This window comes from Python bivittatus, unplaced genomic scaffold, assembly GCF_059951505.1.
Source record: "Python bivittatus isolate LINGU-HERP-01145 unplaced genomic scaffold, Pbiv_v1 ctg000690_np1212, whole genome shotgun sequence".
Classification (NCBI taxonomy): domain Eukaryota; kingdom Metazoa; phylum Chordata; class Lepidosauria; order Squamata; family Pythonidae; genus Python; species Python bivittatus.
Genome location: NW_028277096.1, coordinates 17,280,371 through 17,302,372, shown reverse-complemented (window position 1 = coordinate 17,302,372; position 22,002 = coordinate 17,280,371). Strand labels below are relative to the sequence as shown.

At 41.4% G+C, this 22,002-nt stretch overlaps 1 protein-coding gene across 10 annotated transcripts in view; it reads right to left on the bottom strand.

Annotated features, from left to right (window-relative positions):
• The window catches only part of MSI2 (musashi RNA binding protein 2), a 509,931-nt gene that overhangs the window by 362,082 nt on the left and 125,847 nt on the right, over positions 1-22,002 (bottom strand). The window lies entirely within an intron of this gene.

Here is a 22,002-nt window from a genome sequence, read left to right as displayed (position 1 = left end):
GGCTGTTTTCTTTTAATACATGTTTTCACTCTGAAGCAGCTTCCTTATATGCCTCCCACCTCCACCCACCTCATACAAAACCAAAACAAAGCTGCAGTCAACAGTTAAGCATGTCTTGCAGCCTGACCACTACAACTTCAAACTAGATCTCCCACGCTGGCTTCCTTCAGGGACTTCCTTCCTTCCTTGTTATTCCGGCCCTCCACCAAAATGCTTAGGATGGTATGTGTAAAGTAGTATATTTAGACTTCAGATACTTGGAGCTGAGTTAAACAAAATGAATTTAAAGCGCTTAGATCCTCTTAGATCCAATCCTGTGGTTTAAGAAGCCCATTTTAAGGAGAACTGGATTATAAATTCATCACTGTTTCTCCATCAGCTCCCAGCAAAACTATCTGGGTAGGATCAGGTTGGAAAGACCCCCAGGCACACCCCAAACATAACCCAATCATGTTCTTAACTCAAAGGTAGGGGGAAGGCTTCAGAAATTGTCCCACCCATCCCAGCTATGCAACTCTAAATACAGGAAACATATGGGAATGTACCACTTGTATCGCCCCAGATGGATTAAGACAATTCTTTGTTACACTTGCTGGCACCAACAGAAGCCCAGGACTTAATTAAACCACACACTTCAGGCAATCTTATGCCATGTTGGTACCCCATCATCATCTTATGCTAATGAAGTGCATTTGAATCTGGCTTGCAAATTTCTTGGTTAAATAGCGATCTGCACCCCAGTCTCCAATCCATATCAGATATATCAGCTATTGCGTCTTTGGCAAAGGGCTGGTCAACACCGTGCAGAATGGGGACAACATGAATGCACAGCAACCACCTCCCATAACTTTTGCTCTCCAGATGAAGTCCACTACAGAGAGCCTCAAGCTCTACGGGAGTTGTAGCTGAATGCAACTAGTTTATGGGACTAAGTTATAATATGCGCTTTCAGACTGCAAGGAGAAAAATGGAATGTTATTCCAAGAAGGTCAAAGTGGGAAGCCCCTCAAGCAGAAAACTAGCATGACAAGCAAAAGGCTGCCAACGCTTCCCCGTTCGTTTTCCACTTGGAAGATTGCTTTTGTTGTGGCAGTTGTTAACCTGAGGGACCAATGAAAATGATACTTCCACCAGCACTGCCACCAATTCTCCTGCATATTTTGACCAGGCCCAAAAGGAAAAGGATAAAGGAAGTAACGAGTCACATCCTAATTCTCATTTCATTTTCTCATCACCATCTAACATGGTCACAATACTGAAAGTACTGGGTAAATTTGAGCCAGAGCAGAATAGCCCTGGGGTACAGCCTCCAAGTGGGACCTGAGAGGCCGATACATATTTTTTGCAGGCCTCAGAACGATATCCTCAGAAAGAATATAAAGAAGACAGTTTCCTCTTGTGAAAGGGTTTGCAAGTGACTAATAATATTTATAAAATGGAGATGGTGCATTAACCTGAGGCAAAAAAAATTACTTTGTGGAGCTCTTTCAATGAAAAGTCTTTTTGGATGATGAAGTTCATGACACCACAGGCAATAAAAACAGATGAAAAATGGAGGTTAAAAAAAAAGGTTCTGAAGAATGGCTAAGGGAGGGAGGGAGGGAGAACCTTAAGGCAGTGTTCCTCAACCTTTGCAACTTTAAGGTATGTGGACTTCAATTCCCAGAATCCCCAGCCAGCCATGCTGCCTCTTATCTGACCATTGCCTTGTCTGTGGCTCTTCTTCCTGTCTCCAAAGGTCATTCCCGCACACCATTACATCTCCCCAGCCTAAGGAAGTCCACATGTGCTCTACCACAGCCTCCATCATCTGGCCATAGTAGCTAGGGTTATGGATGGTGTGGTCTGACAGGTGTAGAAGGATCTGAGGGACGCTATTTTAGACATTTTTGAAATATTGCTCGGCATAGAGGCAGATTAAAACCTATGACAGCGCACACGCACACACACACAAACCCTTTTGGTTTTCAAAGAATTCCTGAGAGGAGGGAAGGGCAGAACAATAGGGCTGAGTAGAAAGAACAATGGCTGGCCCAAATCACTCAAGGTTTGTAGTAAAACCTTAAAAGGTGTTGAAAGCAACCTGGAGTGCCTTTTGGTCACAGCAGCAAATGTGTTGTGACTTGCGCTGCATGAAGGAGTGCTCCTTTACTCTCTGAGGATCAATTAAAAAGTAATTTTAGTGAGAATGTCTCATATGTGGCTTAGGCAGTTCAGAGTGGGAGGTATGAGGCGTGCAGGAGGAGAAGCTGACAAAGAAAACATTATTCTTTGACTGGAAACAGCATTGCTAGAAGATTTTAGCTTGAACACACAATACCCTGCCAAAGAACTTTCCATCTTCAAGTGAGCAGGGCCACCAAATGCAGTGAAGGACAGGAAGGGCCCTCCATGCCCTTGGAAGCCTTGGATGGTGCACTACAACTGATTTTGCCTGGCCTTGGGGAGCCTCTTCTACCCTATGGCTGGTGTACAGAAGGTACGCTAGTATTTTATTTGCTTGTGAATGCAGGTAGCATTCTAGAGACCCCACAACTCAATGTGTTTAATCTGCAAAAAGACTCCACTCCTACTAAGACTTCACTTCAATTTCTGAACACTTCAGCTGCAGGTAAGTGAAAGCTGAAAGTGATGCGCAAGAAGAAGGGCTGGGAACTGAACAGGCAAACTCAGTTCAATAAATAAGAGAACTTGGCAAACTTCAGAAGTAAAACTGGCTGAATAGCTTAAACTGAGTCCTCTTGGAAATTCAACAGATCAAAATTCATCCAGAGTTGAAAATAATACAGAACACACTCCTAGAAGAACCTCAGGCCAAAAGGAACTCCTTGGCTCCACCCGGTTGCTAAAATTAGGTCTGCATGGTGGATAACCCCTATTATTATGCAGTTTTAAGCCTTCAAGAAGAAATTTAATTCGTAATGCAATCAGCTCCATCCTGGTGCCCTGCAAAATACTGGACTTTAATCCCATGATCCCCAACCGGCATAATTGAAAAAGATCAGAATTAACCCACGTCTTTGACTCACAAGCATGTAGAGGTTTGCGCGGAAGCTAAGCAGTTGTTATCCTTTTTATTTTTTTAAGAAGTGCCCACAGTTGCACACTCTTAGTGTAACTATGGGGTGAGATGAATTTATTTTATTTTTAGTTGAAGAGATGAGGTGTTAGGCAGCTGGGGAAGAACAACTTATGTGTTGTGTGGTAAGTGTATGGGGAAGAGGGTTGGAAAGTTAGGTGACGTGAGGGAAGAAGAGTGGGACATGGACCAGGATGAATAAGCCAGCTGGAAGTACAAGATGGAAGATCTGGAGAAGAAGAGCCTAGTGGACAAGCTGACCTAATGACAAAGAGAGGTAGCAGAGGCAGCAGATGAGAAGCAGTGGTGGAGGAGAGAGTTCCAGCATCACTATGGCTGCAATTAGCAGAGATCCCAAGATGATCCCAAGGTGCAGTGGCTGCCACTGGAGAGTTTCTCAGGAAATGTTGGTGGTTGAAAGGGCAGCCTCAGTAGTTGCATAGGCATCATGCGGATCTGATCCACAGAATGAAACAACTAGTCTGAAGACTGCCGTTAACTCTCAGTAGGGTTAGTGACTAGTTGGGTCTTTTCTGTTTTTCTTTTACATTAACTTGCGTTTCTTTTGAATGTATGTACTGTGTCTACTGTCAACCGCCCTAAGTCCAAGGAAGTGGGCAGCTTCTAAAATGTAGGAGAAAGGAATCAATCCTATGATTTCATTCTGTTCTTCTTGAAACTACTGCCACATTCAGCACCCATGTGTTTGACTTTTACCATAATATTAGGCAAGTAACCTGAACTAAAATTGCAACATCACTCCCTTGATCAGACTTTTTAGAATATGTACACCCACAGCAGCACTTTGAAGCACTCTATGCTTGGTATGCTCTGGAATTCAGTGCCAAATTCTAGAAGATGCTGAGACAACCACCAGAAATGCCTTTGGGTAGCTACAGAATCGACTCCTCCCACATAGAATGGCCAGTGGTTCACTTCAATTGGAAAGCCTAGAAAGGATTCCTATTTAGATAGGGAGTTGCCTGGAAGGCTGATCCAGGAATCTTTCCTGGATCAGCCTTCCAGATCCAAACATTGCTTCCTGATACCATTTCAGCCATGGCTCAGGTCTGGTATCGAAGTTCAAAATGTTTCTTTCCCCTATCAAACGTGGAGTGCGTACACAGGCAATTTTTCAACACAATCAGTTTCAATCAACTGTGCATTAAGTCTCCAGAAATTTACAATTCCCACAAAACAGACATATGTTAACCCACCTGCTTCATTTGCAATGGACTCAGGGAGGGGAAGAAACGGAGGAATGATGCCTTACTTTTTACATCTTATAAGATTTATTTCTTTCCTCTTTGAGGCAAACTGCAATTGGGCACCACACGTGTGCATTTGAAAGAGGAAAGTATCTCATAATTAACTGACAAACAAATTGTGAATTGCTCCTGTGAGACTATTTCCAAAAAGATAACGTAAGAAATTTTAAGACAGCCAAGATTCCAAACTACGGTAGTTCTGAATTGGAACAGGGTAGATCAGCAACCAATCAATTAAAAATTCTTCAATAAACTAAAACAACAACAAGAACAACAAAATCCATGCTTGATTAAACCAGGCAATGATTTAGAACTATATTAATGTTTAATACAAGTATCCATTAAGGACTGCAGATAACATGAACCATCTCAGCAGAGGCCTTCTGCCTTCATTCTCATACAAAAGTGATTGTCTTTTCCAAAATGGTGACAGTTATGCCATAAAAATGGATATGCATCACCTTTAAAAAGTGTGTTGTCCTCCAGGCAGGTATTCTAATGCCAAGTTTTATAGATTTCATACAGTAAAAACAAGATGATTAAACCACTAAAGGTGCAATCCTATTTCCAGCTGAAGGGTGGATCAAAAGATGAAGAATACACAAGCTGTTCCAAGAGCAGAAAATAAGACCCATCGCACACCAGTGGAAACAAATTCTCAGTATGTATGCGTAAGACTCTGCTACTATAAATGTTTTGCCTATGGGGTTTCCCTATAAAGGAATCCTGTCAGAACTGATTTGGATCTACCAGCTCCAAACCCCTTGTTTTTTGCCCCCCAGGTATAAGGAATGAAGCTGGTGAGGTAGAAACCAACAGTTCCCAAACCGTACTGGTCAACGCTGAGGAGACCCTCGCAATCTCAGGTTGTGAAGAATATTGTACACCAAATTCCCATTGATTCAAAAAGTAGAATGAAAAGGCATAGAATTTGAACCCTACAAAGCAGACATATACGTATATAGGTTTTGAATTCTGTCTCTATATGGCTTCATTCTGGTGAGTCACACGCATATGAGGTTTCTGAATGCAGGGTTAAGCACCTACAAATTCTAGGTTTCGTATATGGCATGCAGCTTGACACTAGTGCTTGTCCACGCACAGACAAATAAATACACCCACCCCCCTACCTATGGAGACCCATGTTCATACCCACAACAAGGACCCCATTTCTACGTCAGCACTGTCAACCCTTTTCCACTGCAATCCAAGCTGATTTCACCTCAACCACCTTCCAAAATTGCATGATACACAATGTATTAGTTCTTCCAAAATACAATGACTGCGCTCTCACAATATGCTAATCTTTGTTTAATTGAACCATGGTTTAATCAACTAACCCAGATTGCCTGGGTTCACAAAACACACTGGATCATAATTCAATCAAACTGTAGATTCAGAGATCACATGGAATCACACGCCAGCCAAGCAATGTCGTGTGAGCCCAGAAACATAACATCACCATATGTTTTTCAAGAGTAGGCAAAGTAAAGAGGAATTAAGGAACATTAAGGAACATCTTCAGCTGAACTCCATTTTTTTTTTCTCTACACATACTCAGATCCCTTTATCGATATTTTACTGTAGAGCAAAAAGGAAGGAAACCAAAACAAAACTAAGGAAAACTGAAATACATTTATCAGAAAGCTGCTGACATAACCAAGCTGACAGAAGAAAATCGTTTATTAGAAGGAAGTAGTAAGTTCCTGGCAGATCCAGGTGAAACCCAGACCCTTAACAGTTTTTGAAAGGAGAAGAAATTGCAACTCCACCACCGCCCCCTGACAAGGGTGGTATCAAAATGGCAGCTGTAGCCACCATCCGACTTTGGTCCTCTGAATCAAAATGCATCTACCTTTCCTGTTGAAGATTATGTATCTAGAGGACTCCTGCCTGGCCCACATTGGTTAGGTTTGTTTAGCCAGTTTGGTCTAAGGTACGAGGCCAGAAAGCAGGAGACGGGGAGTTCTAGCCCTGCCTCAGGCATGAGAGCCGGCTGGGTGACTTTGGGCCAGTCCCTCTCTCTCAGCCCAACCCACCTCGCAAGGCTGTTGTTGTGGGGAAAATAGGAGAAGGAAGCAGTATTAGGCATGTTCGCCGCTTTGAGTTATTTATAAAAATAATAAAGGCAGGATAAAAGAATCCCCCCCCCAAAAAAATTTATAGGCAAGAACAAAAGCAACACAGAAAACCACATACAGCTTAAACTGGTCCATGCTTGTCCTACAAGTTGGGTGCCAGCCAAGATAAATCCAAACTTTTTTTTCGTGTGTGTGGTTGCATGGTGATTTGAATGTATGAATGTATGTATGTGTATACACACACACACACACAGTTCTCGTTTAGCAACCACAATTGGGACCAGCAACTTGGTCATTAAGCAAAGTGGTTGCTAAGTGAAACATCACAATTTTACGATTTTACTTCAGCTTTCCTTTGCTTTACAGACCTGCTAAGGTCATAAATACAAGGACTAGTCTCAAAGTTACTTTTTCATCACCGTTGTAACTGTGAATGGTCCCTCAACGAATCAGTCGCTAAATGAGGACTACCTGTATTCATTCATTCATTCTTTCATTCCTTCAGTTGTCCCCAACTGATCCTGTAGATCAACAGGACTCTTGGACATCTTCAGTTCTGGGGCCTTGACATGCATGAAGACCTGAATCAATTTCTCATAGAAAATTGCTCAGAGCTAGTGGTCACAGGGCATGTACAAAAGAAGGATCAGAGTCAGCCTTTACACACATGTGACTGATGGGAAAAGCTCCTGGACAGCCAAAATCCACAGCCCTGAAAGCCTTAAGCCCCCAAATCGTCTGATCACTCAAACACTACTACTTTTCTTCTTATTCTAGAAAGAAATACTGAGTTAGGGAACGCTGGTAGGTATCTCTTTGCAGCCAGAGAAGAATCATATGCCTGGATGCAGGCACATTAAAAGCAAAAAGCCAAAAAAAAAACCCACACAAAAACTTTTAAGATCTGCACTGCACTTGGACTACAATCAGTAGCCTCACCCACCAAGAACCCCAGACTGAGCATGGAACAAATTAAACACCATCCAATTTCAAACGCTATTAAAAGTTGGCTGCGATGCCGGCTCCTTCCCCTGCCCCACCAAACTCCCTTCCTAACCATCTTTCAGTGACTTAATTCGCTCCTTTTTAAATAAAATCACCTTAAAACCGAGCAGCATTAAAATTCAATTATTCCTCTCCTGGCTGCAATCCATGGCTCTACAACTGAAGTCTAAGCATATATTTTGCTGTAGAAAATTGTCATTTACAAATAAGAGCTGGCTGAAGCAGCCTTGCAACTAAAGCATTTGCAGGCCTGTCAGAGACCTTTTCCATACCAAGCTTTGATATAATACCGAGCCAAACATTTGATGTTCTACCAAAGTGTGGGCACGCGCACATACACACACACGTGCACACACCCCTACGTACCCAGGCGCACACAGAAACCAAGGGGAAATAGAGGAGGCAATTATTCTAAATTTTAAAAAGACCCTTTTTTTTTCCAATGATCAATTTGATATGCAGCATCTCAAGGGGGGGAAAAAAGCAGTAGGGGAAGACAAGCCATTCTTTTATGAGGGAAAGTAAAAGAAGAGGAAGAGGAGGAGGAGGAGGAGGAGGAGGAGGAGGAGGAGGAGGAGGAGGAGGAGGAGGAGGAGGAGAAGAAGAAGAAGAAGAAGAAGAAGAAGAAGAAGAAGAAGAAGAAGAAGAAGAAGAAGAAGAAGAAGAAGAAGAAGAAGAAGAAGAAGAAGAAGAAGAAGAAGAAGAAGAAGAACCCTTTGCTTCAGTAGCTTTGGTCAAAGAAATATTGGTAATGACAAGGAAGTGCACAGAAACAACCTATTAATGCTTGGACAGGCATTCGAAGGGAGGGAATTGTTTCAGAAAGCAGTTCTTTGATTCAAAATAAAGCACAAAATTAAGTCCCACCATGGCATTCCATGTTGTTTTGAAAAGACAGCTCAAAATGCGTGGCTATACCTGTTCCCCTCCATGAAAGAACAGAAATTATTTGTGGCCTCAGCTGTCCTTTTCATCATGATAACCTGAGGTAGATCTCCCCAACTTCCTTCAGCCGCCAACACTCATCTGTGATTTTACTTCCAAGCAATGCTACAAGCTGCAACCATCCACACGTTACACCTTTGGATTTTACTAGAGATGAAAATGTGGAGGGAGTCCAACTAAGGGCAGGGGAAGGAAGAGATAGTAATAGGGATAGCAATTATTTTAATTTTATAAACAAAGGCAATGCGTGCAACTTTAATTTTTGGCCTTTCAACAGAGTGGTCAACCTGTGGCCCCACAGGTGGCCCTCAACCAAATTTCCTATGAGTTTTGGCAAGCAGATGCAGACCTCTGGTAAGATACACATGGCCTTCCCTTCAACCAGAGACTGAAAGAACAATTAACTGGGTCAAAGAAGATTACAGTATCATACAAGAGTTAATCCACCCAAAAATCAACTCAGTGGGACCATCTGGGTGTGAAACAAAACTCTTGGTCAGTTATGCCAACAGAGTTGAGAAGGTTAACAAAGCTTCTAAAACAGAAATGCAGTAGGAAGACTGTGCAAAATAGGAGTTTTCCATGTCTTGTTTTGTTTCTTACTCACCATAGCTATCAGGAGGGTAGAAAAGATACAAGATGAGGTGGGGACAAGTTGCTGTATGTACCATCCATGAATTGCCCACATTTTATTCATTTACCAAAGGAGAAAATAAAAACGCTTCGCTGTATTAGCTTCCTCTTTCAAACAGGCCACTACATGAGTGTCCAGGTCATCTGTGACTGTTTGCCTCTGGAGCAATGCCTCATCCGTTGTGTGGTCCAGAGTCAACACAAAGCATTTGAAAACACTGGGTTTGGGAAAGTCTTTCACAAAAAACTGAGAATTGATGAACCTGCGATCCCCCTTATGCCAAAGAGCAGTTCTATCCCTAGGCTGCCATCCACCCACTTTTTCTCATTCACCTGCCAGCTTCTGGACCCTCTTCACTGGCAGTTGGATCTTGTTAACAGACAGAATTCCAAATTCCAACTTGCCCCTAGCAACACAGTCTGTGTACAACAACAGAATCAACTGCCTGGTAGTCCCCCAACTAAAGACAGGATCCTGTCCACGCTACCTGTACAAAATATAAATCAAACGAGGGGTAGATTATGATCCATCTGCCCCTAAAGCAGGAATCTTATTAACAAAGACAATGAAAACTCATTAAGATTCATTAAGATATTTATCTCACTACTAAACCTGTGCCAGACTATACCACTTCAAATTGGACTTCCACACCACTGAATCTCTCTCTGTGCCAAGCGTTCTGTACAGAGGAAACTAGCCTGTCACGGGAAAGTCTTTTTTCCATGAAATGCTAGTTTTTGCTGAACAGAAAGCTTTGGTACCTGTCAATATTTCCCAAGAAAAGCCTATAAGCACTGCAAGGCATCACACAGAAAACTAAACTGCAGGTTAACTCAGATCTTTCTTATTCTCTAATCTATGCTCAGCCATGATGTTCTTCATCCACTCCACACTTCAAATTTCTAAGCCCCAAACATGTGAAGCATTAGCTAGACCTCGAGATGACTGGTGATTGCTGTTGATAAGATGTTACGGACAAATATCATTTTTAGGCCAGTTTTCTGCCCCATTACAAAGCACACAGGATTTGTTTCAGGCATACTAAAATTTAAAAAGGCCCTTCAGTAGCTATAATACAATGAGGATTCCTATCTTAAGGGAATTAGATTTTTATTTAGGAACAAGATTTAGCATCAGTAAGCCAAATATGGAGGGACGGGAGAACTGAATTCATTTTGCTAAACCGAGTTAGCCAAACAAAAATAATCCATGCATCTAGACATCAGTGTTTATTGGAGGAGGGGATACAAATATTAGAACAACAGAGACCTCCCCTTGTCTTCTGCAATTCACCGGGTTGAGGCAGTCACAATTACTCCAAGCTTTGCTTAGATCAGTGTTTCTCAACCTTAGCAACTTTAAGATGAGTGAACTTCAACTCCCAGAATTCCCCAGCCAGCATGACTAGCTGGGGAATTCTGGGAGTTGAAGTCCACTCACCTCAAAGTTGCTAAAGTTGAGAAACACTGGCTTAGATCCAGCTTCAGGCAGAATTTGACAAAAGAGGAATCCCACAGACATTCTGATTTCGAAGGTTAAAAACAGAAAGAAACTTGCTGGATCTCCATTAACGGTGACTTCCACTTGGTCTTCTCTAGCCCAGAACTTCAGCGTGACAGGGATTGTCCGGGTGGCTAAAAAGGTGTAAAGAGCTTTCATCTAGATCACACATGCCCAAAATTAATTTCAACTTCAGAGGAAACTAATTAGACCTAAAGATGAAAATGCACATCATACTTCTCTTCACGCAAATCAAAAATATACAAAGAAAGAGAAGGAGACAGATAAGTGGGAAGCATCCTGTCTGTTCATCTAATCTCCAGGGTCATCGTTCTCTGGCGCTTGCGTCTTCTAAAATTTATAAACGATGGGTGGGAGAGAAATGGTTTAGGAGCAAGAGAGCAGAAATCTATCTGTATATGCAGCGAGTTACATTTCATACTCCATTGTGTTCTGCATTGAGAATACGTTACATCTGATTAAAATGTAACTTGCTTAATGGGAAAAGTGAACTTGTAACTGAATTACTCTTGTTCTCCAGCAGAACACAAAAGACAAGTAGCCAGCAGAGTTAGCATGTCTTTCACTTTGGTGGTAAATTTTAAAAAACTATTTAGCAGTGCAATAGTCTGTTTAAAATCTATCTATCTATCTATCTATCTATCTATCTATCTATCTATCTATCTATCTATCTACATCCATCCATCCATCCATCCATCCATCCATCCATCCACTTATAGCAAGACCGCTATTAGTAAGGCAATGGATAATCCTTTTATTTTCTTCATTTGTTGATTAAATAAATATATAAAGCCACCCATCTCTTAGATGAGACTCTAACGACACATTCAAAACAATACAAATTGAATTTTGTTCCATTTCCAAAATATTGAAGAGTGTTACTATACTGAATGTCCCCTGACCTCGCTGAGGACAGTGAGGACTTTAAAGTGGGACATCAGGGTGCCAAAAACATCATGAGACACCTGTGATCAAGAACATCTTCGCCCAGCAAAATTCCCAAAAATCTATTCTTCAGTATGAAAGTGCAGCTTACGCAAACTTACAGATACTTGCTTTATTAATACACATACATAGCTGTCTTGCAAGGATGTTCATAGCATTTCTAGCCTCTACCGGTAGTATGTATTTCTAGCTGATTACTATAGCTACTTTACTTTCCATTCTAATTTCAAGTATCTAGTCCATATTAAAAGCTCTCTAAACTCCTTCTGGTCGAGCTCACTTTCGGATGACTATGGAAATGCCCATGAAGTTTTCCTGCAGAAATACAGAAAAGATTTTCCACTGCTTCCTTCTAGCATGTTTTTCAACGTGCCTGCAACACTGAGATTCTTTGGTAGTTCCCTGACTCCTTGTGTATTCCCTCCCCTAGTAACATGTGAGGAAGAAGAAAGAAGTAACAAAAACAGAATGAAACTAAACAACAGAATTGGGGGAGAAACAGGCTAAGATGTATTGTATCGAAAGACCAAAAAACTATAACTTATACAACAACACAAAGAATCACAAAATACATTCTGTAAGAGCAAAAAGCTGAACAAACACTATATATCTATGGCAAGCGAACATTAATCACTTCTTATGTAATAATAGTAACTCTGTGTAGCCAATGTTACAACTGCGTTCAACTTCTCTTAGGTTGGAATGAAATCCCAATTATTCCAACGAGACTCAGTTCTGCGTAGTTTTATCTAGGATTATACCACAATATGCCAAATAAAATAAAGCTCTCAACTGCTACATCCAGAGTTTTACTCACAAAGTTAAAAGGAGTTGATCAAACAGACGAAAAACTATAATCACTCATCAACTTGCTTATTAGTTAAACATATTACAGAATGGCAAATAACATGACCGAAAGACTTGGTTTACACACATTTTCCTCACCCTGCCATCTTCAAAAGGCCGCGAACCACAACTTCTGGAATTAGCTACCTGCATATCCAGAAACTGAGTGGGCATGCTCTGAGTTGCAGCCTAAACATATCTGCTGGGTGCTAGGTTTGGTAAGACCGGGTCACTCTGTTTTTACTTCTGCCATAAAAGGTGTATCACTGGATTTCTGCACTGAGTAAGAACTGCATTTCAGGTGTCTGAAACTAAGAGATCAACCATCGTTCCTTCATCCCCACAGCTCTTGAGAGTGTCCTTGATGGAACCTGTGAGTAGGTCAGCATTCATATAGTTTAAACTGAGTGTCCCCAACCACTTTCTATATCCCATTTGGAGATGACAAATGCAGGCTGCATAGCTCTGTCAGCCATTTTTTTCCCCTTTCTACAACCTCCATTTTCTATTGGCATTGTTTGTTTCTGCTTGTCTACCGTCTTATTTGATGAATAATTCTGGACAACTCAAGGGAACGTAGTATTTTGTGGCTTTGAACTGAATTTTAATTAGAAGTCATGCCTTTATTGTTTTTGTTTTTTGGAAAAGGGTTTTATGTCCTTGTGCAGTTTGTAGCCTTGTTTTCTTCCCACCTTAATATAGCCAAATTTAATAGTTGTATTTCTTGTATTTTATTGTTGCAAATCAGTACCAACGGATAACCCATTTTCTAGTTTCTGAAACTCATGGGATTCTCTCCTGGTGCCCCACTAGGTCAATTTTCCTTCCCTCCTCTCCACTATTCTTTCAGCCATGACGTTCTTTGTGCCTGAAAAAGCTCCCGCTTCTCTCAGCAAGCGACTTCTTCCAAATCACTTCTGGCTCTCCCAGTAATTTGGTCTCTCCTCATTCCGCTTGGATCTTCATTGCTACCTAGTCACTGCCACTGCTCCTTCAGAGGGCCAGAAGTTCAATGGCAGAGGCAGAGGCTTTCTGTTTCTGTTATGAGCTCTGAGGAATCTTGACTTTCAAGAAACCCTTCCAGCTGCAACAGCGTTTCCCAACCTGGGCAACGTTAAGATGTATGAACTACAACTCCCAGAATTCCCCAGCCAGCATGGCCACCACTAAGAAACCCTGAGCTAGCAGAAGGGACATCAGAGTGACATTCACAAGATCCAGAAAGGCCAGCACCAGGAGCGCCATGAACACACCATGGTATTTTTGTAGCACCATGAAGCACCATTGCAGCACCATGAACAGGTCCTTTGTCCCGATCAAGAGAATGGTCATATTCAGAGGTGCTCAGTTACAAGGCATTCTCCTAAAGAGCAAAAAGTTTACTTCTGAGGAGGATCAAGTAGTTCTTCTGGCTGGTTAACTACTAAAGGAGAGTAATTGTATCAGGAAGCAACTCTACAGACCTGAGAGTGAAAAACCTGTGCCTTGTAGCAGACTAGTGCTGTGGAACATTTGTGATTTGACCCCGGTATATGCCTGAATCTTTAATTAATCTAGCTCTAATGCTTAGATCCCTGGTACTTGAGCCCTGGGCTGCTATCAAATTGTGCCTCAGATTTTAACTCAATTTGTTTAGCTTGTCTATTATTCAGACTATTGTGCTTGACATTTGGGTTGTTTTCTGACCACACTATTTCAGAAAATTCAGTCTGCAGATTTCTTAACTAGCATAATAGGTGCCCTGTATCTGTATTATATACTATATAAAAGATAATATGAACAATAAAAATTAAACCTATCTATAGCGAAATATGTAGAAGCCTTCTTCCTAATATAACGTAGGCATTTAAAAATCCAAAGTTAAACTGGAAAATGCCTTATTTTGGTAGTACGGGTAGTCCTCATTAACGACCACAATTGGGACTAGCAACTCAGTCATTAAGCAAAGCAGTCGCTAAGGGAAACTGTGATTGTGCTTAAGATCTTACTTCAGCTTTCCTTGGCTTTAAAGACTGCAAAGGTCGTCCATGCAAAAAGTTACTTTTTCATCACCAATGTAATTGTGGTCACTAAACAAGGCAGTCACTAAACGAAGACTACCTATAACACTCCAAAGAGGGTCTGAAGATAACTAAAGTATCCAGGTCATTGCATATGTATCATGAAAAGTTCCATATTTGGTCCAGTTAAAAGCTAATCGGAAATGCTCTTTTCAGCCATGGGACCTGGAGGGTCTTTGTCAGACAACATACTACTTGGCTAGACGGCCAAATGGTAGGGCTGAGCAGTACTTGGGATTCAACCTTTTTTAAAAAAAGAGCTTTAGCGCAGTGTTTCTCAAACTGGGCAACTGGCTGGGGAATTCTGGGAGTTGAAGTCCATGTGTCTTAAAGTTGCCACGGTTGAGAAACACTGCTTTCGAACATGCACAGCCCCTGTCTACAACTCCTTCAACCAAACACAGCTTTTCCTAGGATCTCACTACAGCTATCAAGGGCAGTTGCACAACTCCGGGAGAAAAGACAGCTGCTTTGAGGAGGTGCAGACAGGAGCTACGTGAGTGACCCTCCCCACTATTCAAGAGCTCTACTCAGGTCTTAATAGTTTGACCTGGTTTACAGCAATTTCTTTTGTCTCATATGTTAATCCAATCTGTTTTCTTCTTCAAAACCTTTCCCTCTCTCCCCTGACGAAGGCATAGCAACTGGACACATTAAATGCCTGTCTCCTTCTAATCATTAAAATGACTCGGACCTACCAGGGTTTCATAATGGCCTTGTCCAATCAACGGTTCTGCTGCAAAGACTCAAAATCCTGTTTTGCCAAGCTTGGAAAACTTCATAAGGAAAGCAAGGTTGGGGTGGCGGGGTGGGGAGAAATAAAATAACGTCGAAAGCAATTTTCCTCCCTGCCAAACTACTCCAACTGATTTCACAAGGAAAAAAAAATACTCCAACCCCGAACAAATGGAAAAAGTTTAACCCTTAGCCTTGATTAATTTCATCTACATAATACAGATGCCGGCAGCAATCAGCCACTGATGAGCAAGTCTTCTCTTAATCGCCTGAGAGAAGCCGATGTCTGTACAACACTCCAATTGGTTTTTTCCACAAAAGAGGAGCTTTTCATCTAAAGAGACCCAGACGCACATTTTTTAAAAAGGTCCCAAGTTCATTCTTTCTTGCTTGCTTTCTTTCTTTCGGTTTCTCATAAACAGATTGGCAGAATGTGTCTCTCTACCACTTTCATGCTAAAATGATAATGGCAAGGTAGGGGTCACCTTGAAGGAAGAGAAGGCATAAACGTGGCACCATTGGGCACCAATCTTGCAGAGGTTTGAACCCCAACATCATGGTGTAGCACTAGAAACTCCATGCTGGTTTCCTGGGCTCCTGATCCATAGGCCAACTAGGGATCTTAGAGCTGCTAGCTAAGCACCTAACTAGCTACATGAGGCTACCTCCTTATGGGACTCTCCAAGAGAAGATGGAAGACATAACCAACTGAAAGCAAGAGTGGACAGTCCAGCTTCCCATGCAAGCCCTGTAGTACAAGTCATGTGATGTTTCCTTGGGCTCTCTAGTAAATTCTTGCTGAGACTTCAATTGACTGTTTCCCCGATCTTAAGATGGAAAATATAGCAGAAAATACTCAGGGAAAATAACAGCACACTAGACCACGATGGGCTGGTTCAGACACAACCTATAAACCAAAGTTTGTGTTAACACTAAAGTTTGCAAAGCAAAGGACAGCATTCAAATCACTCAACCAACATAATCATGGCTTATTGGCAAGCACTGTGGAGTTCTGGGTGCTCTCTGAGCTTGGTTGTTTGCTTGCAGACGTTTCATTATCCAACTAGGTAACATCATCAGTGACAAGCATTCCCTCATGTCTGCTGGCTCCTCCTCCAAAACAACCCAAGGAAACTACTATAAAGCCCCGTCGCATTGTTTGCACTGTTTGTTGCTCTGGTTGTTTTAGTCCAGGCTGCCTGTTTTTGTGGGGTTTGTTTTTTACTCTTTTTATAGATTTTGTAAGCCACCCAGGGCCTTCCAAGGTGGGCGGCCATATTAAATTGAATAAATTAAATTACCCATAGTTTGTTTTAAGCTTACCAAGTCATCCACAGGATATTTCCAGATAAAACTAACTAGAACATATTGTCATGAACAAGCATAGAGCAAACCATGGGGATGCTCTCTAAATAGTACTGATGTCTGCTCTTGCCCATTCATTCATTCATTCATTCATTCATTCATTCATTCATATCTATCTATCTATCTATCTATCTATCTATCTATCTATCTATCTATCTATCTATCTATCTATCTCAAATTTGTCACTGCCCATCTTGTTGAAACGACCCTGGGTGGTTTACAAAATTTGTCCAATATTTGTCCACACTCTGATTACTAGCTAGGAACATGATGTTCCAATATGCCCGAGATACAGCACCCAAAGAGCAGGAATGAATTACAGACTTTGACTCAGATGGGCCAACAAGAAAGAAACCAAAGAGTTCACTAGACCCAATCTGCAAAGAAAAAAAAACGCCGCTAGATAGCATGGCTGCCGAATCCCATAACAGCCAGGAATGTGTACAGTGGGTTTAAAAATGGACTGTCAGGATTCCAAAAAAGTAGGTGGGGGACACAAGAACATGTACAATGTTTTACTACTTGCCTTGGACTTTATTCCATGTGACACTTGAGAGGGTAAATTCTCATGAAGAAAGATGGATCTCCTACACACAGAGAAGGCAAAGCTCTGCTAAATGAAAAGCTAGAATCACAGGGTTGGAAGGGGCCATGAAAGTCTCCTAGTCCAAACCCCCTGCCCAGGGGAGAAATTGTCAGACCATCCCAGAGAAACGGCTATCTGATCTTTCTTTGAAAACCTCCAGTGATGGACCACCCGTAACCCCAGGCAGTTCCACTGCTTAATAGCTCTCCTGGTCAGGAAATTCCACCTTATTTCAAGTTTGCATCTCTCCTTGTAAAACTTCCATCCACCGGTTCTTGTCCTACCCTCAGGTAATATGAAGAATAAATCGAGACCATCTTGTCTGTGACGGCCATTCTCAGAAAGCTGCTATCATGTTTCCCCTTAACCTTCTCTTATTTAGGTTAACCATACCCCATCCTTTCAACCATTCTTCATCAGATTTAGTCTCTAAGCCCCTCACCATTTGTGTTGTTCTTCTTTGCACTCTTTCCAATTTCTCAGTGTCCTTCTAGTATTGTGGCAACCAGAACTGGACATAGTAGTTCAGGTGCAATCTGATCAGTGCAGCATACAACTACCACATGATCTCAACATTATACCTCTGTTGATGCAGCCCAAAATTGTACAGGTTCTTTTGGCAGCTGTAGCACACTGCTGGTTTTGATTCATCTGTTTTCTACCAGGACACCCAGATCCTTATTAACACTACTGCTGGATACTTCAGAAGGGCAAATGCAGAAATGATGTCTTACAAAGAAGAGAAATAATGAATTGAAACTGTTTCATGACATCTCAGTACTAGATATTCTGGAATATTATCACAACTGCTAAAGGAGCTTTAAACAACATTCCTTTCTGGAAAGGTTGTAGCTAGCAACATATTCAATCAGGAAATGATTCACTCTTTTTTGTCCCTCTTGCTGAGGGTAGAAGAAACAACAATCTCATCTCATATCTATTTTTTTAATAAACTGAACACTGAGAAGAAATCCAAACAATCTAACAGGTCTTCACTATTTGGACATGAGTCATAGTCCAATAAGAAGAAGTACCCATCAGGAATATCTTGTATGGGATCTTTGGTAAAGTTAATCCCTCTCAGCAAAGAAGTGCTGATTCAAGGAATCATTAAAAAACCCTTTGGAGGTCATTTAATCCAACCCTCAGTTCAATGCAGGATTTGGCACGCAGAATACAATTATGCTGTCTTCGTCAAATGGCCTTCCAGCCTTCATTTAACTAGTCCAGAGAAGGAGGTCTTTCCAGTGTCAATACTTTGCACCGCTAGAATTTTTCCCTTTATGTTTAGCTGAAATCACCTATTCTGCAATTTCCACTGATAGGTTTTCACCCAATCTTCTTATTTCTGCTGGAATGACAAAGTAGTAACTATGGAATTTGAAGTATGCTTCTATTTCTCCCCCAATCATCTATTTTCTAAAAACCTTCCATTTTCAGACATTCCTCACACGGCTTTGTTTCCAGCTCTCACAACATTCTAGATCCTCTGAACCCAATTCCAGTTGGCCCATGGTGTCCGGGGGAGATGGGCAGCATACAACTTAAATAAATAAACAAACAAACAAACAAACAAATAAATAAATAGGGCTCAGAATTAGACACTGCATTCCAGGTCTAACCTAACCAATAAGAAACATTCTTCAAATGCTCAGGTTAAGATACCATTTTAGAACTTGTGGAAGGAGAAGATTATCGCATATTTGCATCCTGTGGGAAACTAAAATAAAGCTGAGAACCTATTTAGGGATGCACTTCCCCCTTTGTTTTCTTTCTGCATGTTTAGATACATTGCCCCATAAATCCAATCAACAAATTCAGTTTCTGGACAAAATGAGGGATGATGAAGCTAGATGCCACAAAAGCAGAGCAACAGTCCAGCAGTAGCGTTACTGAACGTATCATGGTATAGTGTTATAAAACTATCAATGCCTGTTGCCTTTAGAACAGTTTTTACAAACCAGCAGTAAATGGCACCATGGAAATTACACTAATTGGTTCTTTGGACCAGCTGAAACTTGGCCACCGGCAACAGAAAGCAAACAAATTTAAGCAAAATAAACTCAAGGGCTTAATTTTCAGTTTATGCCACTGAGTTTCAAAGAAACCATTTTCTATTCTGAAATGGCCAATAAGAGCGATTGAAACTAGCACCACCCTACCTCTACCTACTTCAAAGGTTGGGTTCACACATCATTCGACGCTCTCATGAAGTTAATTTTGCCTTAACGCTATGTACAAGGCAGGCTATTATGACTTATCAAACAAACCATGGTTTTAAACAATCCTGGCTCAGCATTTCATAGGAATACAGGCAGTAGGGCAAGCACCTGACCTGCATCAAGAATAAACTAAAAGCTAACCAGGAAGGGAAACCACCATCTTATGCTACGTAGGCCAAGAAATACCCCGAAGTTGGTATCTGTGTAGATTATTGCTTTAAGTGGCCTTTAGCCCTTTGACCCCACATATCTGAAAGAATGTATTAATCACCATTTAAACAAGCAACAGCTCCTCGCATTTGGATTTCATAGCTATTTCCAGCCTGTTGACAAGAGGGAATGGAAGGGAGTGTAAGAAGCCAAGGACTGCTGCAGTTCATTCACGTAACAAGCCATGGCTTCCTGTTATGTCTGAACAGGTCTCAGAAGGCAGGCTCCAGATTGCACACTCAGCTTTCCCTTCAAAGCCCATTAAGAGAGCTTTCTAATCCTAGAAGATTTATTGCTCCATGTTGTAACTGCTGCACACTGCTTTGTTTGTTAATTGTGATTAGCTTTCCCTGCAGAAGAGTAGGTGTCTAATAAATCAGTTATCTCGAGGAAGAATTGATTTTAAAAGTTGTTAGCACGGACACTGAAGTACTTGGTAACTGTTCGCTCTTTTTTTTTTTTTTTTTTTAAGTCCATGGTCTTCTGTTTATACACTTGTATTAGAAAAAAAATCCCCTTTAGGTTTTATGGGGCTGTGGCAAACAAAGGCATCATCTGGAGATCAGCCGTGGAAATTTAAAAAAGCACTTTCTTCATTTAGTTTTTCTCTGTCTGACTGGTAGAGCTCAGTTTTATTATCGTCTGTTTTTCAAAAAGGCAACTTGGAAGCTCGTGCTTGTTGGGGATCAGTTTTCCTTGACTTCCTAATAGGTCTGGTGCCAGCATAGAGCAAACACAGGCAGCCTGATTTCCGTACCTATGAGGGATGGGGTGCGTCTGTCTGCTTGACTGTGCGACCCTATCAGCAAAGCCAAATGCAGGAGGTTTGTCTGCTGACAGCCTCTTCCACATGATAACTGGTCTGGCCATCAAACTGCTAAATGAAGAAAGATTCAGACCAGCAGCATCCACTGTCCATTATGAAAGGCTCGCAATGCCCTCTTGTATCCTGCACCTACAGTGGGAAGCGGTCTCCAGTCTGCTGTTTCCTTGGGTTGCTCTCTACCGTCTCATAATTCACTACAAATGGCCTCATGCATTCTTAAAGTCTTCTAAGCAGCAAGCACTCAACTCCTCTGGCAAATAGTGACTAAACACTCTACCCTTTGCTCCAGGAAGAAACATAGGTTGCATCTCCCTGGCCCTGCTGGTCCTTGGGAAACTCTCAGATCACCCATTTACTTTCCAACAACCTGGACTTTTGCACTTAGTCAAAACTTGAGTTATAAAATCCAGGGGATAATGATGAACAATAATTGAGACACAGTTGCAATGATGAGTCAAGGCCATATGCAGGAGGGCAGCTGGACTTAGTAAGTCCAGATATTGATGGAAGAAAGTGGAGGGAAAATAGAACATGAATAGTTCAAATACGGCCCAGAATTTATAGATAATCCATTGGATGATATGGAGTAATCACATGAGCATTTGCAGGGAGGGGAGGCTGTACTTTTTTACCTACCTGTTCAATACTGAGCAAGGAGTAAGTCAAGAATGGGCATTGTTTCCTTGATTATTTTTAAAATGTATTGTATTTATGAATAAATACTTAAGGAATGTTTGCTGTGACACTGGAAGTGTGTTAGTTGGGGATGAGGAAGTCTGTGAATTCTCGTTTTCAGATGTGTCATTACATGAGAACCTACATCAGTGTTGTCCAAACTTGGCCGCTTTAAGATGAGTGGACTTCAATTCCCAGAATTCCCCAGCCAGCCATGCTGGCTGGGGAATTCTGGGAGTTGAAGTCCACTCATCTTAAAGCGGCCAAGTTTGGACAACCCTGACCTACATGATCTGCAGTGAAGGCCACAAGGAGTATAGAGATGAAAATTAACTTATCCAAAACCAAAGCAGTTGTGTTTCTCAGAGAAAACAGAGTGAAGATTGCAAATTATACACTGCAATCATTTAAGTAGAAAGCATAAAAACAACTGCAATAAATAAATAATAAACAGCAAAGAATTAGGGCAAGTAGCTGAAATGGTGTATCTTGGTAGAATGTTACTGAACATGGGGAGATGAATGAAGACATGCAAGCACTGGTGGAAAGAAAATGGTTAATATGTGATCTGATATTAAAAATTAATGTCTGTTAAAATAAGCTGTGTATAACAGCAAGCTTCTGCCTAATTTGTTATACAGGAGTGGAAGTCAGTTACACCAGGAGGAGCGTAGGAATAAGTTCAGTGCAGTAGGAATGGGGTTCTTAAGAAGTGTGTGTGGTAAAAGGATAGAGGGGATCAAGAATGAAATGCTGCTGAATTAATGTGAATGAATTCAAATCTCTGGGATTGGATAATTACATCGCAGGAAGCTAAAAGAACTGGTAGATGTGATCTCAGAGCCACAGGCTGAATTATTTGAGAACTTCTGGAAGACAAGGGGAAGTGCCAGAAGAGCTAACTTTCCCCTTTAAAGAAGGAAAAAAGTAAACCCAGGAAACTGCAGACCAATCAGCTTGATATCATGTCTGTCTGAGCCACTTCTGAATATTATCTGC